Consider the following 18292-nt stretch of genomic DNA (forward strand, 5'->3'; position numbering starts at 1 on the left):
TTCCACCAGGACTTGTCTGGAAATGATCTTAATTCAAAATTTTATTTATGTTTCAAACTGAGCTCCAATGCAACTTTGTTTTCTGTGACACTAGTTTCAATAAAAAGTGCAGTCAATTCTCAGCCAAGCATTAAACTGACTAATGCCCGACGTAAAGCTTTTATTTCCGTTGTTCCTCTACCCCAGGTAATCAATTTCAGTTTGTAATAATAGATGTTTTTTTCTCAAATGCCTACAGATCTGTAGATCAGTTCATCTCTAGTTGCTAAGAGTTTGGTTTCAGAACTTGTACTGACCAACACTTGTTCACCCATGAAGGCACAAGAGACTGGAGACGCTGTAATCTGGAGCAAAACAAAACTGAACAATTGGTGTTTTGGGTTGAGACCCTATCCATTTCCTTCTGTTCCTGCTGCCTGATCCATTGAGTTCCTCCAGCTTTTTGTGTGTTGCAAGGCAGTGATGAAAAACCTGGACAAAACATGACATTAGTACACAAAACACAATTAGTAACAAGTTCCAGGTAGCGCAAGATGTGGTTCATAGTGTTCCATTGCTGGAGTAGGATCAGGGCTGTGCAGGTCAATTCAAGAACCTGATGGTTTTAAGAACGCAGTTCTTCTTGAACCTGGTGATATAAAACTTCAGGATTGTGTCTCTCCTGTTAGTGGAAAAAGGGCAAGACCCGGATAGTGGAGATACTTTATGATAGATGACAGGTGAAAGATGTCTTTCTATGCTTATTTGACTCATTTCTAATGAGACAGAAACGGAAGCACACATCTTTTTTTGACAGGATTTCCTTTGGCACAACTTAACACTTAATTTTGAGGGTGCACCTGCTGAAGTCACCTGGTGGCATGGTAACAGGGATGCAAATATGGGTCAGGCTGGTTAAGGTTTGCTTGGCAGAGTTGGTTAGCCTATCATTACAAAAATATGCTCACTATTTAAATAATGTTCACTTGGGATTCCTAGCATTGTCTGAAAGATTTTTCTGCAAGAGAACAGAAGTGTTGATATGGAGCTTTGTGGCTAAAATTGTCGCCGGATATGAATCGTGAAATTTTATTACACTAATATCTCATGGCAAGTTGAACACTAGAAAAAGAATTGTGAGCATACAGAATGTCTTGCAGTAATAAATCACTCCTTATTAAAGACTGGCATTAAACATATAGAGTTGAGCTCAAAATTGGTTACAACTACATTAATATGATTTTCTTTTGTTTAGACTAGATTTTTTGGGCATTATATAGGAAACATCTAGACCTTAGTGTACTTTGCTGATTAATGCTAGAGGACATACAGCAGCTTTAATGTGAGAAAGCGAACTTACTAGGGAAATTTTCTACACAGAGTGTGGTAGGTGCCTGGAATGGGCTGCCAGGGGAAGATATGAAAGAAGAGACGATATGAACATTGGAAGGGCAGTTAAACAGATATGAACAACAGGGATGGAGGGATATAGGCCATGTGCAGGCAGATGAATGGACATGGCATGCTGAAGGGCTGTTTCTGATGTAAAGTTTAAAGCTTGAGTTCCTTTTTAATGAAACTGAAAATGCTGAAAACACTCATCAGACACATATGAGAGAAAGAACAGAAATATGAAAGAGTTTAAATTTTTCTCTATCAAGGGGAGACAGGATAACATAATGTTTTGTTAGTGACTCTAAACGCATCATGATTCAAATGCACGAATGGCAAAGGCATGAATATTGAAATCATTCTGTAGAGATACTCCTGTCTGCCTTGTTCACTTTCTTTCTCCCCAATTCCATGACTAGCTAAACATAAATTGCTTGTCATAATTTCTGCTTTTAATTTAATTTTATTCAGGAGTACATTACATCTTATCTTGCAATACATTTACTATGTAGTCATTCATTTCTGTTGTTTTGTAAGTAAAGATATTCACCTCAACACTATGCTCTTAAGTAGCTTTTCTAGGCATCTAAGCAACTGTGTTGCTGTACCTTGCCATCTAACTCAGGGACCAGCAGTCTCGTTAGACTGGACCCAAACATCCATTCCAGGTGAAAATGATGTGCAAAGACCACACGACAATAAATCAACTAGCAGCTAGCTGTTAGCAAATACTTAATATGGAAATGTGTAAAATACTAGTGAGGATCTTTTGTATTTTTAAGCAAGTTATGGTGCTTAGCAAGTCATAAACTATCAGGTTCATCAGTTAGATTAAATTCTCATTAGTTGGCCTCGTCAAGTATCTGATGATCTCTACAACACAGTCAGTTCTACATGAAGACATGGACATTGATAATAAATTTACACTGAACATGGGAGTCCTTACTGACAATACTAGTCCTTTACAACACCATGTAACAATTACATTACTTTGAGGTGATGTGAATGGTATTAGTGGACTTGTTGGAAGTGACTGCAGGATCAGGTGCAGAACTTTAAAGACTTCATAAGCATTAGCACATTGGACTTCTTGAATTTCACAAATCTGGTAGTGATGGTGACTAATTTTGTCAGTGTTAGTGTTGGTGTTGGCTACTTGTCAATTTATCAACATTGTGATGATTTCTGTTTACACCATTGTAAATCCCTTTAAGGCAAAAAGCTTTCCTGTTTGTGTTTTCACTCAAAACAGATGAAAAAAATGCCATACCCAAGACCAAACATTTCCCATATTTCTAAATTAATCACAACATGACACAAGGATTAAATACGTAAAGTGATCCTGTCAATGTTGAATCCTTGAAAAACAAGCCATTAAAAAAAGAAAATAATTGCTTATCAGAAAGGCCAACTGCATAGGAAAATATATCTAATTATCAGGGCTTACAATATTTTAATGCCTTTGGAAAATGGTGAATCTAATTAATATAATTGCCTTGTTCAATCACTTCCTATGCTTTATAGAGACCTCAAAGAACCTGTCAGAATTTGCACTAATTTAAAAAAAATGCCTGGTATCAGTCCTTAAAGTAGCCTGCAGGATTGTAACAATGTCAGTACAAACCAAAGTAACTGCACGTCTAAGGTTCTTGAAGGGAGAAGGAAAAACATTATGAGACACTAATGCTGTTCTGAAAAAAAAGTTTCCTTGATCTTAGCCCTGTTGCAATTTATTTTACAATGGCTGGACCAAATTGTATTGCAATAGTATGACTCAACATCAACTGATTTTCATCTTTGCCTGCAGGGTTATGCTAACCTCCTAATCCAGGGAGATTTGTTGAGCTTTTCTTGTGTTCTTTTGAACTGCAGAAAATCGTATCAGAGTACTCAGAGAGAAAAATATATTGGTCACTACTTTTCCCAAAAGATGTCATCTGTAAAGGAGTTCCCAAGCAAAAATATGTATTTTGGCAATTAACAGTCTGAATCTATTGGCACGAATGTCAAGAGTTCATGTTTATGGTTTGGAATAAAGATGAGATTCTTTATGGAAATGAACTGTGGAGCCTTTAGGGTATGCACGATGAGTTTTAACAAGACAGTGAAGGATCATTGCCAAAAAGTCTATTAGGATCTTGTTTAGATAGATGGCAATGTTAAAACCTAAGTGCCTAAAGTTAAGAAAATTATGGTCAACAAGAAGTCTGTTCCTCAGCACTGCATATCATTCCTGAAATGCAAGCAAGCCTTATGAAATTTAGAATTTTTGTCATTCAACATGCAAAAATATTCTCAAAAGAAAATATTTTACTGTCTTGGTTTTGTTGTGAAACTATTTCATAAGGACGATCAAAAGAGCTGACTGGATTCTGAGTACTGTAAAATGTTCAGATGAAGCACTAACAATGAAACTCATATTAACCTGTAATCATGCTCTTGATCATTTATGAGCACCTACTCAGTTGCCTGTCACCATTTTGTCAAGAGGCTTGTACTTTTTTTGTATTCCAAAGGACGTTCTCTAATTTCTTTTGACAAGCAAATTTCGTTTGGCTAGCATGATCAAATTCAAGGAATATTCAAGTTCCTGTAGGGACTAACTACAGTTCTTGTTATTATTACCTCAGGAAAGATGTTTTAATGTTCAAGATTGTTAATGTCATTTCCAATGCACAAGTGTAAAGGAGAACAAAGTAATTGTTAATGTGGATCTGATACAGCACAGAAAACACAATAAGATAAAGAACACAATAATAAAATAACAATAAATGTAAATACACAAGGTAGATTACATACATAGATTGATTGTATGTACATGAAGTGATGCTAGGTACAGGAGTGCCTGTACATAAGGTGACTTTGACAGGAAATGAAGAAGTAGTGGTGGCTGGGGGAGTGAAGGGGTGGGTTAGTGGGTGGAGATGTTGACCAGCCTTACTGCGTGGAGAAAGTAACTGGTTTTGGGTCTGGTGATCCTGGTATGGATGCTATGTAGCATAATGTCAAAGAATTCCACATGTCAACTCTAAAGCGTTTTTATTCCAAAACCCTGCTGTATAATGTCACCCCATAGGAGTCTGAATCTGAAACAAATTGATGATAAATATCTTCAACTAGCATTCAGTATAAAATCTGAAGATGAAGAGTCCAATTTAAATCAGCTGTTTGAATCAGCATTGATTTTTATTCCGTCTCAGGATAAGACCAACTCCCGTTGTCCTTGAAAGGTGTGGGCAAGGCTTCTTAAAGGGATTCCTGGAGGTTCCTTAAGTAAAGACTCCTAAATATCCAGCAATGTTCTTTCACAGTTGCATGGATCCTATATCTGGCTTTGCTTTCACCAGCCACCCAAACAGCCTCCCCATAACAATAACTGTTGAGGTGCTAAACTTTACCTGGAATAGTTCAAAGGTTCAAAGGTACAATTTAATGTCAGAAATGTATACAATATACATCCTGAAATGATTTTTCTTTGCAACTATCCACAAAAACAGAGGAGTGCCCCAAAGAATGAACGACAAAGAATAAATGTTAGAACCCCAAAGTACACCCCCCAGCTCCCCCCTCCCATGCATAACAGGCAGCGAGCAACAATCCCTCCCCTTACCAGCAAAAAAAAAGCATCAGCACTGCTACCAAGCACTCAAGCTTGAGCAAAGCAGCAGCAAAGACACAGTCTTGTAGTTACCCCAAAGACTTAGCGTTTCACCCGGCATTCAACATACCACAGGCTCGCTCTCTCCCTAATAAGGGAGAAATGAGGTGTCTCCATTTTCCCAGTGAGTGGGGAGACAACAAACAACTCATTGGTTTACAATGTTAAAAGTCTGTTACATCGCTTTTCTTGAGCTCTGTGCCTGAAGATCTCAAAGATCCCGGGTCTCCAGGCACCCCGCAGATATCCCAACTCCCCCGAGGAACAGTGATGAGCTTCTTTATGAAAATGAACTATGGAACCTTTAGGGCATGCACAATGAGTTCCAACAAGCCAGTGAAGGATCAGTCCCAAGTGAACTAAAGATCTTGTTGAAATGAACAGCAATGTTCCAACATACTGTGATTGAAAGTTACCTGCAAGTTTTCACACCAGACAAAGTTACAATGAACAAATGTGTCAAGAAGTCTCATTGTATTCACTACTCGCTTAAAAAAGCTGGAGGGTACATTTTGGGAATTCTGTTCTGACATTCCATAACTGCGTGCTACCAAAATCATGTCAGACTTCAGGTGTTATGTAGCATTTTTTTGGTAAATTATAGTATTGTTTCATTCTAAGGACAGATATTATTTGCTTCACAGGTCTTGTATAAAAATGTCAACACAGCTTGATAATGACATGCGGACTATATTAAATCCTGTGGGGCAATAAGTGTAATGGAGAAGTTGCTAATTTCCTGTACAGAACATGCATTTTAATAAATATGTGTTGTAGAAAAGGTACAGATACTGGCTGGTAGGAGAGCGATCTGGTTAACAGAGTTTTTCTGAGAGTCTGAAAGTGAAGATTACTAAACCAACCTATAGGAATAACAAGACTGTTGAACCAGAGATTTTATTTGCAGAAGTTAATTCTGTATTTCAATCCATGTAAATATATAAATATCTGCAGAAAATTCAAGCAGCCTCAGAACAAACTGGTAATGGCAGATATGTTCTGGTTGGATTCAATTAACAATAAAACTGAGTAATAGAAATGAACTGTTTTAAAGCTGCAAATCAGATGGCAGATGAGGCAACTAGTAATTAACTGCTGAATTTAAGAGACCAAAATAATGCAATTTTGGGATATTTTGGTAGGAGGTGAAAAGTGAAAATAGGTCATGCTCTTTAATATCCCAAATCTTAGGTTAGAAAATGGGAGACAGATTTGCTGCTGTGATTGAATAATGTAAGAGTGCTTGGTTAGCTCAAAATACGCAGATACGAGAGAACTGTGCAATATCACAGTAATTGTGATAGTGGTGTCACCTTTGTTTTTCCTTCATCAGGACTTGGTCACATTAAAGCCAAATGTAGTTTCAGCAAGAAATCAAAAAGCCTCTCGGACCCAAACACTGAGGAAACTGCAGGCCCAATGAGTTCAAATAGGAGGAATTGAGTTGGTGGACTGGACAATATTCTAAGTGAATATGTCACAGTTGTCACCAACTTCATCAAGACCTGAGTGGATGAGTGTGTGCTTTCAAGAATGTACCAGACATACCCAAACCAAAAGCTATGGATGAACCAGAAGGTTCACAGTCTGTTGAGGGCTAAACCCGTGCCATTCAAGACCGGTAATCCAGAACTATACAAGAAGTCCAGGTATGACCTATGGAAGGCTATTTTAAGAGTGAAAGAACAGTTCTGATTAAAGTTAGAGACTGAATAAGATGCACCTCAGCTCTGGCAGGATTTGCAGGCCATTATTTCCTACAAGGTGAAACCTAACATCATGAATGGCTGTGATGCTTCACTGCCAGATGAGCTCAATGTGTTATATGCATACTTTGTAAGGGAGAATAAAACTGCAGCTGTACAAATCCCAGCAACATCTGGTGACCCTGTGATCTCTGTTTCAGAGGCTGACGTCAGTACATCTTTCAAGAGAGTGAACCCTTGCAAGGCATCAAGTCCTGATAGTGTATCTGGGAGCGCACTGAAAATCTGTGCCAATCAACTGGCGGAATATTCGAGAGCATCTTCAATCTCTCAGCGCTGCAGTCGGAGGTTCCTACCTGCTTCAAAAGAGCGACAATCATACCAGTGCCCAAGAAGAGCAGGGTGAGCTGTCTCAACAACTATTGCCCAGTTGCACTCACATCTACTGTGATGAAGTGCCTTGTGAAGTTATTTATGGCCAGAATCAACTCCTGCCTAAACAAAGACAAAGACCGAGAACCATTGCAATTTGCCTATCAGCACAATAGGTCAGCAGTGGATGCAAGCTCAATGTTTTTTGTTTCTTTTTTTTTGCTCTCTTTTTGCACTACTTATTTAAATTAATGTCTAAAATATACTTCTTATTTTAATTCATAGTTTAAAAAAAATTATTATGTATTGAAATGTACTGCTGCCACAAAACAATACATTTTACGACATACAGAATGCCAATTAAACCTGATTTGGATTTTGATTCTGATTCTAGTTCTGACTCACTGTGACTATGAATGAAGGTGTGGAAGAGTGCATAATGAATAGTACTTACAATTGTTGAAGAATGTAGTGAATTGAAAAATATTAAAATCTAACAAATACATTGGAAGGATACCAGCATCCTCTCTCCCTGACCACCATATTAAGACACATTAAATTATTTTCAGTCAACTACATTATATAGGCTACATCATTCTCATGCCTGATACCTGACTCATGAAACTATGTATTGGGACCTCAATAGGGTCCCTGGGTAAGTGGTGAAAGGCGAACACCTATTTCAGAAAATACCACCCATTTTTCCCATCATCTCCCTATCTGTGAAAGAGTTCATAGATCCTGCATTGGCCATTAAACTGGGGTGGAGTCCTGAGGGACTGCCTAAGATGATCAAAATCATTAAGATATGTGGCCAGCTTATTGGAATGAATATGGATACTACACCAAATCGGTAATGGGGCAAGACACTTAACAGGTGCAACTTTTTACAGGTGCCCCACTAATCAAGAGCATCACAATTACTGGAGAACACTAGAACAGAAAATTGTTGATTATTGTGCCAAACTGCCTGCATTCTTCGGTTTTCAGCTGTAACGTTTTATTTCTTTGGAGAATTGAATATTGTGGCACACAAAAATAAGATAGAGTTTACAGGCACTGATATAACCACCTGTGTAATGAATTTGTTTCAGATATCTTCAAATTACTTAACCTGTATTTTCACTTTTATGGTCACTTAGTTTGGAATTATGATACCTTGCACTTGAACTCTGTATGTGGAAGGAAAGTTTAACTGGATTTGAATTATTCAATATAACAAAAACAGAACATTTCTAGCAAACAATTGCACTTTCTTAAATGGACAGTGGCTTACTTCCTGGCTTCAGAGAAATTCACAAAATATCAATAAAATGAAAGCATCAACAGTGCTTGCTCAGCTTGGCACAGAACGTTCTGTAAAATTACTGTATAATGCCATATCTTTGGGTATATCTGAGCATTGTTACAATAAGTCTGTTATATTTTAATTTACTAAAAATAAGAGGCTGAGTGTGATCATTAAGGAATTGCATTTTTTTCATAAAGCCCACTGAGTGTAAATGTCTGAAAACAAAACCCTTACAGTGATCAATCAAAATGGTGTCTGCCAAGGATCTAAAGAGTGACACACAATAAGCCCATAAAAGCACTATGCTATTGCTGGTTGAACAGAAACCAACTATTAATGATACATATTTAGTTGTATGTACAACTACATAAACTATATAATTTAATACAATATATAATTTCCTTTGTAACTCTTGTCAATTCTGTGAAATCTCCTTTTAAGATTTTCAATATTTTTTGACATTATTCTGCCTCATTTATTGGAGGGTTACTGAATTGGGAGTAGTTCAGAGTAGGCTGCGAATGTATACCAAAGAACTTCAAGAACAACAAAGACAGAAGTCATATTCTCTTCTTATTTTCTCACTAATAAATACATTCCCTTCTATATGTTTAATACATCTTTGTGGTATCCGAATGGTTTTCATTATTTAACAAGAAAAACATTTACAAGTGTGTATGTGTCAATTTGACTGCTCTATCTCTAATATTTAAATATAATAGAAAGACAAAAAGACATATATTTCTGTAATGTAATCTATTAATGCAAAATATTCTAATATGATTCACAGCCAACAAAATATCCTTTGAAATGAGTCTGTACACTGAGGAAATGTATATTAAATGAGGAACAACCGGCAGGGTAGGATTCCAGAGGCTGTGATTGTGTGTACTAATTTCAGTTTGTTTAACGTATGGTTTACTTTCTGGCTAATATGTTTCTTAGGGAAATCTGGCTTAATTTGGTGGTTAGGTTAATTCAAAAAATTACAGGCTTGTATGTACCTTAGGACCAACAATGGTTAGTCTAAACTGAAACAAGATTTACTTTCTGCCCTAAAGGTATAACAACAGCTTCCATTTATACAGTGTTGCTGACATAGAAAAACAACTGAATATAATTCACAGAACATAATTATGAGACTGAATCATAAGGAGATATTGGGACAGATGACCAAAAAATTAGCAAAACAGATTGATTATATGAAGCATTTTAAGTGAGAGAATCTATGGGAGACAGAGAGATTGAAAAATTAAGTTCTGTAGCTCAAATATGTTTCTTGATACTGACAGTTTTCCTGATATTTGGTTTGGCCACCAACTAAAATTAGGGATGACCAAGAGGCCAGAAATGGAGTAACGTCTTGGTTGTTAGTAATATGCAAGTATTTGGAAACTTGTTGGAGAATTTTAAGGGTTATTGAATAACTGGGAACCAGAAGTCCAAGAAGCAATGCACATCTGAACATCACATACAAGATTTCTATTTGTTTTGGAGTGACTAACAACTTTCCTGCAGAAACAAGTTTCCAACAAGCATGTGAAGTTTCCTCCCAAGCCACCTGACATGCAAGGAACCTGATTTAGATAGCTCTTTAAATTATTTACTTACTCCTTCGCCTCCATCCCACCCATGATGCATGTCTGCACAATTACCCCTCATGTACACAACCCTCATTTCACCTATACATTCCTCACCAAATCTGACCAAAAACAACAAAGCACTAGTGAATGCTTTGTCCTTAGAAGATTTTCATCAAACTTGACCAGTTGAGACACCTATATGCCCAACTTTATCAGAATTACAATATTACTTTGACAGTGCACAGGGAATTGGCTAATCATGGTCTTTTTCTTGTGGGCATTTCAGGTTAAAAGTGGTTTTAGCTTACTCCGCTCACTTCCGCAACTTTTGCACATGATAAAGTGTAATGCCTGAAGCCCGGGATGGAAACAGGGTCCTGATGCAGGGTTTCATTCTGAAACATTGATAGGTCATTTCTATCACATATACTGTTCACCACATTGATTTCCTTCAGCAGACCGTTTGTTGTTCCAGATTCCAGCATTGGCAGTCTCTTGTATCAGGATCAGAATCACAATCAGGTTTAATGCCACTGCCATATGTTATGAAATTTGTTGTTTTGCAGCAGCAGTTCACTGCAAAACATAATAATAATAATAAATCCTATAATTTAGAATTATATAATTATTATATATAATAATTAAATAATATAAATAATTAAATAATTAAAATTAAATAATTAATAATAAATATAAAATAATAATTATATATATATAAAATTAAATGAAGTAGTGCAAAAAGAAAGCAATCAAATAGTGAGGCAGTTTTCATGTGTTCAAAGTCCATTCAGAACTTTGATGGAGGAGGGGGAAAAGTTGTTCCTAAAACATTGGGTGTGTGTCTTCAGGCTCCTGTATCTCCTCCTTGATGGTAGCAATGAGAAGAGGGCATGTCCTGGGTGATGGTTGCCAGCTTTCTGAGGCATCACCTTTTGAAGGTGTCCTCGATACAGGGGAGGCCAGTGTCCATGATGGATCTGGCTGAGTTGGCAACTTTCTGCAGCTTTGTCTGATCCTGTCTAGTGGCCTCTCCCCCTCCATACCAGATGGTGATGCAACCAGTTAGAATGCTCTCCACGGTACACCTGTAGAAATTTGTTGTTGTTTCAAATGTTTTCATTGTGAAGCCACATCAGCTTAACCACAACAGACAATGTCCTAAAGTACAATGCTTCTTTTTTCTTTTCTTTCTTATAACAACATAATGAAAATCAAATGAACATATGTGTAGTAAACAAGCAAAAAGAAAACGCTACCACCTCATCTCCTTTCCCCTCCCCAGCCCTACCCTCCCCTCACCCCTCCTGTACGTGCTGTTTAGGTCCTACTGACCCCACACTTAGTTCAGCTGTTGGTCTCTTCTAAATACAACAGTAATGGTTGCCAGATTTTTTCAAATTTCTTGAGTCTGTCCTTGATAACGTACCTTATCCTCTCTAGATGCAGAGTATCCATTAATGCAGCCAGCCATTGTCTGAGTGATGGAGTTTCCTCCTTTTCCCAGAATATCAGTATGAGTTTCCTTCCATTAAGTATGCCATAGGTCAGGAGTTGTTGCTGGGTAGCCTGGAATTTATTTGACCTCGCAGAAGTTCCAAAAATTATTAAAATGGGGTCTGGTATTATCTGAACCTTTAGTACCTTCGAAAGGACCTTATATATTTGTTTCCAATACTCTTGTATCCTGGGACATTATGCATAACTATGTAACAAATTTGCTTCTGAGGACTTGCCTTTCTCACACATTGGGGACACGTCTGGGAATATTTTATGAATCCTTACTTTTGAGTAGTGTAGTCTATGTAGGATTTTAAATTGTATTAATGAATGCCTGGCATTGATGGAACAGGAGTTAACATACTCCAAAGCTTCATTCCATATAACCTCCTCTATCTCTGTACCCAACTCCTTTTCCCACTCTTTTTTAATATTATCCATTGTTGTATAGCAATTGCTTTGTATGGCATCATGCAGATAGGCGATGATGTGTTCTGCCCTTAAACATGATCTTAAATGATTATCTAATTTATCAGGTTCTGCCATCTCAAAACCAGAAAGATGTGATCTTTATATAGTGTCTTAGCTGGAGATACTTGAAAAAATGACTCTTTTGCAATCCGAATTTGTCCTGGAGCTGCCGAAATGACGCAAAAATCCCCTGTATGTGTAAGTCTCCAACTAATACATCCTTATTAGCCATGCATCAAAGGCCCCATCTATACATGAGGGGATAAAAGAGGGGTTCGCTGATATAGGTACAAGGAAAGATAGTGTTCTGAGCTTCAAATGCTTCCCCATTTGTCTCCACATCTGTATGGTGCTATGGATAATGGGATTGCCTCTGTAACAGGCTTTATTTAACCGAATAGGGGACATAATGATTGCCCCTATGGAATATGGTGGGCAATCCTCAGGCTCCATCTCCAGCCATACGGGAAGTACAACTGTATCATCTATCCATTATGCTATATGGCTGACGTTAGCAGCTCAGTAATAAAAAATGGAGTTGGATAGTGCCAGCCACCCACTAGTCTTATTCTTGCAGAGATGCTCTTTCGTAATTCGATGGGGTTTCCAATTCCATATGAGAAGTAGAATTATCGAAACTAATCCTTTAAAAAATGTTTTGGTAAGATGGAGGGGCAGATTCTGAAATAGATAGAGCAGTTGGGGAAGAAAGATCATCTTGACTGCATTTACTCTACCCACTAAAAAAATTGGGAACACCTTCCAAAATTCTATTTTCTTTTTAATCTTTTCAATTAGAGGGGTAAAATTCACTTCAAATAGAGAAATATACTTTCTGGTTATTGCAATTCCAAGGTAAGTAAACTTCTCAAGGGTTATTTTGGATGGAAATTATTTAAACCCCTCCTGTTCTTCTATTCAGACCGGGAATAATTCACTTTTCCCCCAATTAATCTTCTACCCTGAGAAAGTGCCAAATAAATTGACTATTTCCAGCAAAACTGGAATACTTATATTTGTTACAAACAACAAAACATCCTCCGCATAAAGGGAAATTTTGTTGATAGTATATTCTGTATTGTACCCATAAATTTCAGGGTGAGAACATATATTCTCCACCAGTGGTTCCAGGGCCAACGCAAACAATAAGCGACTTAATGCACAGCCCTGTCTTGTGCCCCTGTGCAAACTGAATGGTTCTCAGAGGGTCTGATTAATTAGTATTTTAGCACGAGGGCTACTGCACAGTGCTTAATCCAAGTTATAAATTTGTCTCCCATTCCAAATTTTTTCAAAACCTCATAGAGGTATTGCCATTCCACTTGGTCGAATGCTTTCTCAGCATCTAAACTTAATATTATAAGGTCTTCCTTAGGAAGCCTTGGGGAATGATTATATTAAGAAGGTGCCTGATGTTATGGAAAGAATTCCTTTTAGGGATAAACCCAGTTTGATCTGAGTGTACTAATTTATTTATCTGCTGATTGAGTCTCCTTGCCAGCGTTTTAGCCAAAATTTTCGGATCCAAATTTAGCAGTGAAATCGGCCTATAAGATCCTATCTCCTCTAGGTCTTGTCCTTCTTCGGAATAAGCGTGATAATGGTCTCATTCAGAGTTTGGGGTAACCTGCCAATTTCAAACGACTTTCTATGCATCCTTACCATATAAGGTGCTAATAAGTCCTAAGCTTCTTATAAAACTCATTACCTATTCCATAACTCATAACCTGGACTCTTGCCATTTTTCAGGGATCTTATTGTTCTTACTATTTTGTCATTTGTAATCTCTGCTTCCAAAGCCCGACACTCTGTCAGATTGAGTGAAAGTAGCCTACAGGTGTCCAGAAATGTGTGCACGCTTCCCGTCGGTACATCAGATTGAGATGCAAATAATTTTTCATAATACTGACGGAACCTGTAAGAACTTGTGAGAGTCTTTAGTGACATACAAAGTCTCCTCAAACTCTGAATGAAATATAGCTGCTGTTGTGCCTTCTTTGTAATTGCATCAATATATTCAGCTCAGGGTAGATCTTCGGAGACATTGACTCCTAGGAACTTGAAACTGCTCACTTTTTCCACTACTGACCCCTCAATTAGGATTGATGTGTGTTCCCTCAACTTCCCCTTTCTGAAGTCCACAATCAATTCCTTGGTCTTACTGATATTAAGTGCAAGGTTGTTGTTGTGACACCACTCAACCAGCTGATCCACCTCACTCCTGTACACTTCCTCGTCACTTTCTGAAATTCTGCAAAGGTTTGGCATGTCACCTAAAACTTTGACAAACTTCTATAGATATGTAGTGGAGAGTATATTGACTGGTTGCATCACAGCCTGGCAATGAAACAACAGTGACCTTGATCGGAAATGCTTACAAAAAGTAATGGATACAGCTCAGTCCATCACAGGTAAAGTTCTCCCCAACATTGAGCACATCTGCATGGAGCACTGTTGCAGGATAACACCATCCATTAAGGACCGACATTATCGAGGCCATGCTCTCTGCTGCCATCAGGTAGGAGGTACAGGAGCCTCGGGACCCACACCACCAGGTTCACGAACAGTTTTATCCCTCAACCATCAGGCTCTTGAACCAGAGGGGGCAATTTCACTCACTTTCGTTCGCCCCATCATGACCTGTTCCCACATTCTATGGACTCACTTTCAAGTACTCTTCATCCCATGTTCTCTATTTATTGCTTATTTATTTATTAATAGTATTATTATTTTTTTTTGTATTTTTGGTTTGTTGTCTTTTGTATATTGGTTGTTTGTCCATCCTGTCGGGGTGGTCTTTCATTGATTCTATTGTGTTTCTTGTATTTACTGTGAATACCCACAAGAAAATGAATCTCAGGGCTGTACATGGTGACATACAGTACACGTAATTTGATATAAAATTTACTTTGAACAGTGACTTGATTTGTATTTCTCTGAGCCCTCTACTTCAATCACTTCCTATGCTCTTTGCCCATACACCCTCTGTGAGATGCAGGGAGTCCTTTGTGCTGAGTAGTCCTCTGGTGGCTTCTACTGAAGTGCTCACATCCGAATGTTTGAGGAACCTGTGAGGGTTTTTAAAGATTTGCATGATTCAAATATTCAATGTTTAAAAATGAATAAAACTAATGTAATTTTGGGTGGATATATCCCCAGGACCTGACAAGGCGTTCCCTCAGACCCTGTAGGAGGGTAGTGCAAAAATTGCAGGGGTCCTAGCAGAGGGTGAGGTGCCAGAGGATTGCATGATAGCAAATGTTGTTTAAGAAAGGCTTTAAGAATAAGCCAGGAAATTATAGGCTAGACATCAGTAGAGGGGAAGTTATTGGAAGTTATTCTAAGGGACCATATACAATATGTAAATATTAGGATAGACAGGGACTGATTTGTCAGGATGGCTTTGTGCGTGGTAGGTCTTAAAGAATGTTTTGAGAAATTTACTAGGAAAGTTAATGAAGGCAAGGCGGTGGATGTTGTCTGCATGGATTTTAGCAAGACCTTTTCCAAAGTCCCACATAGGAGGTTGGTGAAGAAGGTTCAATCACTCAACAGTCAAAATGAGGTAGTAAGTTGTATTACACATTAGCTTTATGAGAAGCCAGGGTGTGGTACTAAATGGTTGCCTCTTTGACTGGAGGTCTGTGCCGCAGGGATCCATTTGCTGTTTGTCATTTCCACCAATGATCTGGATGATAACATGGTTAACTGTATCAATAAATTTACAGATGACACCAAGGTTGGGGGTGTAGTGAACAGCGAAGAAGACTAGCAAAGATTGCAGCAGATCTGGACCAGCTGGAAAAAGAGTCTGAAAAACAGCAGATAAAGCTTATGCAGACAAATGTGATGTGTTGCACTTTGTGAGAACCAACCAAGGTAGGCTTTACACAGAGAGTGGCAGGGTACTGAGGAGTCTGGTAGAACAAAGGGATCCGGGAATACAGGTCCATAAATTCATTGAAAGTGGTGCCACAGGTAGATAGGGTTGTAAAGAAAGCTTTTGGCACATTGGCCTTCATGGATCAAAGTATTGAGTACAGGAGTTGGAATGTTATGTTGAAATTGTTTAAGAGGAACACGAAAAGGATCTTTTTCACTCAGAGGGTGGTGCAAGTGTGGAACTAGCTGCTAGCGTAAGTGGTGGGTGTGGGTGTGATTTCAACATTTAAGAGAACTCTGGCTACTTCATGGATGTGAGTGATATCAAGGGCTCCGGTCCAGGTGCAGGTCGATGGGACTAGGCAAATCAGTGGTTTAGCATGGACTAAATGTGCTGAAGGGCCTGTTTCTGTGCTGTAGTGTTATAGGACTCTATGACTCTAATTGCATTAAGGATTAAAAGCTTGCAAAAAATAGAGTCATTAAGCAAAAATTTAGAAATTAACACAATAATAATTCAAAAAACATCAATCCAATCTAAAACAATTTTACCATTTGCATTCTGCAAGAAGTTACCTCAATGAAATGAATGAGATCTCCAGTTCTACAAGGGACAGACTGGCAATCTAAAAGCCTGGAATCCACCACTGGATTCTATGTGGGATCAAACTAGAGGTGAAATACAGCAAAGCAAAGAAAATAGCTGTAGCGTTCAATATAAATGGATTAACTTAGGTTGTGTTAATGATAAGACTGTATGGGGAGAAATTAAACCCACTCTCATCAATGAATCCTTCTAGGGAGTGGAATGACAGATGCATCATCTACAGGACATTCCAGGGTTGATAATCTTCAGACACCTCTTCATGTGAACAAGCTCTCATAATATTATTAAGTTAAAAATTGTTGGTTTTATATATATATATACACACATACACACATACACATATACATATATACATATTCACACACATACTTTTCTTCCTGTGAATAGCAGAATGAGTTCCCTTTTGCTCTCCACTTATAGTTATCATTCTTTCTTTTTAGTCTAATGTACTTCTGATGACATTCATTACATACTGTGGAGGAGTGGTTACCAGAGTGAGTGATATTTTCTGACTTATGAACAAAATTGACTTATAGACGTCTGTCAAAATGGAACCTGTTTGGCATAAAAGATGTCGGAATGCAACCTAACATAATTCAGTTTGGTTCTCTCTCTACAGATGCTACTCAGCCTGCTACTTTGAGTATTTTCTTCATTTAGTACAATGTCAGCTTTTTGTTGCAAGCCTTCCAGTTTATTATTTTCAAGAGATTTATGTTACTTTTATTTCATTGCTGGAGAGGCATTTTTTAGTCAATTCTCATTTATGAAATTTGGTTCAGTTTAGCTTCCTGTGCGTACTCTGAAATATTCAAGCCTGAAATTTTGACACTGGTAGGGAAATGGTCAACTAATAGAAGACAGGAAGTCAGGATAAATAGCTCATTTTCAGATTGGCATCAGTAACTACTGGGGTGCTCAGAGATTGTCCTGAAACCTCAACTGTATATAATCCATATTGACTGAGTTGGACGAAGGAATTAACTGCAATAAGCTAAACTTGCTAATATTACAGAAATGAGTGGGTGACTTATATTTGAGGGTAATGCATAGAATGCATACAAAAGATGTAGATGTGAAAGTTTTAATGAGGAATTCTGCAGATGCTGGAAATTCAAGCAACACACATCAAAGTTGCTGGTGAACGCAGCAGGCCAGGCAGTATCTCTAGGAAGAGGTACAGTCAACGTTTCGGGCCGAGACTCTTTGTCAGGACTGATGAAGGGTCTCGGCCCGAAATGTCAACTGTACCTTTTCCTAGAGATGCTGCCTGGCCTGCTGCGTTCACCAGCAACTTTGATGTGTGTTGGTTAGATGTGAAAGTTGACTGATGGGGTATAATATGGGAAAATATGAGATTATGCACTTTGGAAGGAAGAATGAACAAGCATGTTATTTAAAAGATTGAGACTGCAAAATGTTATGGTACAAGAGATCTGAGACCTCTAGCGAAACAAAAAGATTGCATGCATAGAATGTAATTACAAAGATTAATGGAATGTTAGCCTTTATTGCCAGGTGTTTGAACTATGAAAGTATAGAAGTTTCAATGCAACTTCACAGGGCAATGATGAGCCCACGCCTTGAGTATGCCTCCTCTTTGGTCTCCATGCTTAAGAAGAGATGTGCTCATGTTGGAAACAGAGCAGAGAAGTTCAAAAGTTCAAAGTTCAACCTTGAGATTCTTGCAGGCAACCACAAAAGAAAGAAACACGATAGAATCCACGAGAAACCCCACACAACAAAGACCATAAAACATTCAATGTGTGAAAAAAGAGCAAATTGTGCAAACAGTAAAAAAAAATAAGCTATAGACAGAACATAAACTACAGTGAGTCCACAGCTATGGAACCA

The sequence above is a fragment of the Mobula birostris genome, chromosome X, assembly GCF_030028105.1.
Source record: "Mobula birostris isolate sMobBir1 chromosome X, sMobBir1.hap1, whole genome shotgun sequence".
Classification (NCBI taxonomy): domain Eukaryota; kingdom Metazoa; phylum Chordata; class Chondrichthyes; order Myliobatiformes; family Myliobatidae; genus Mobula; species Mobula birostris.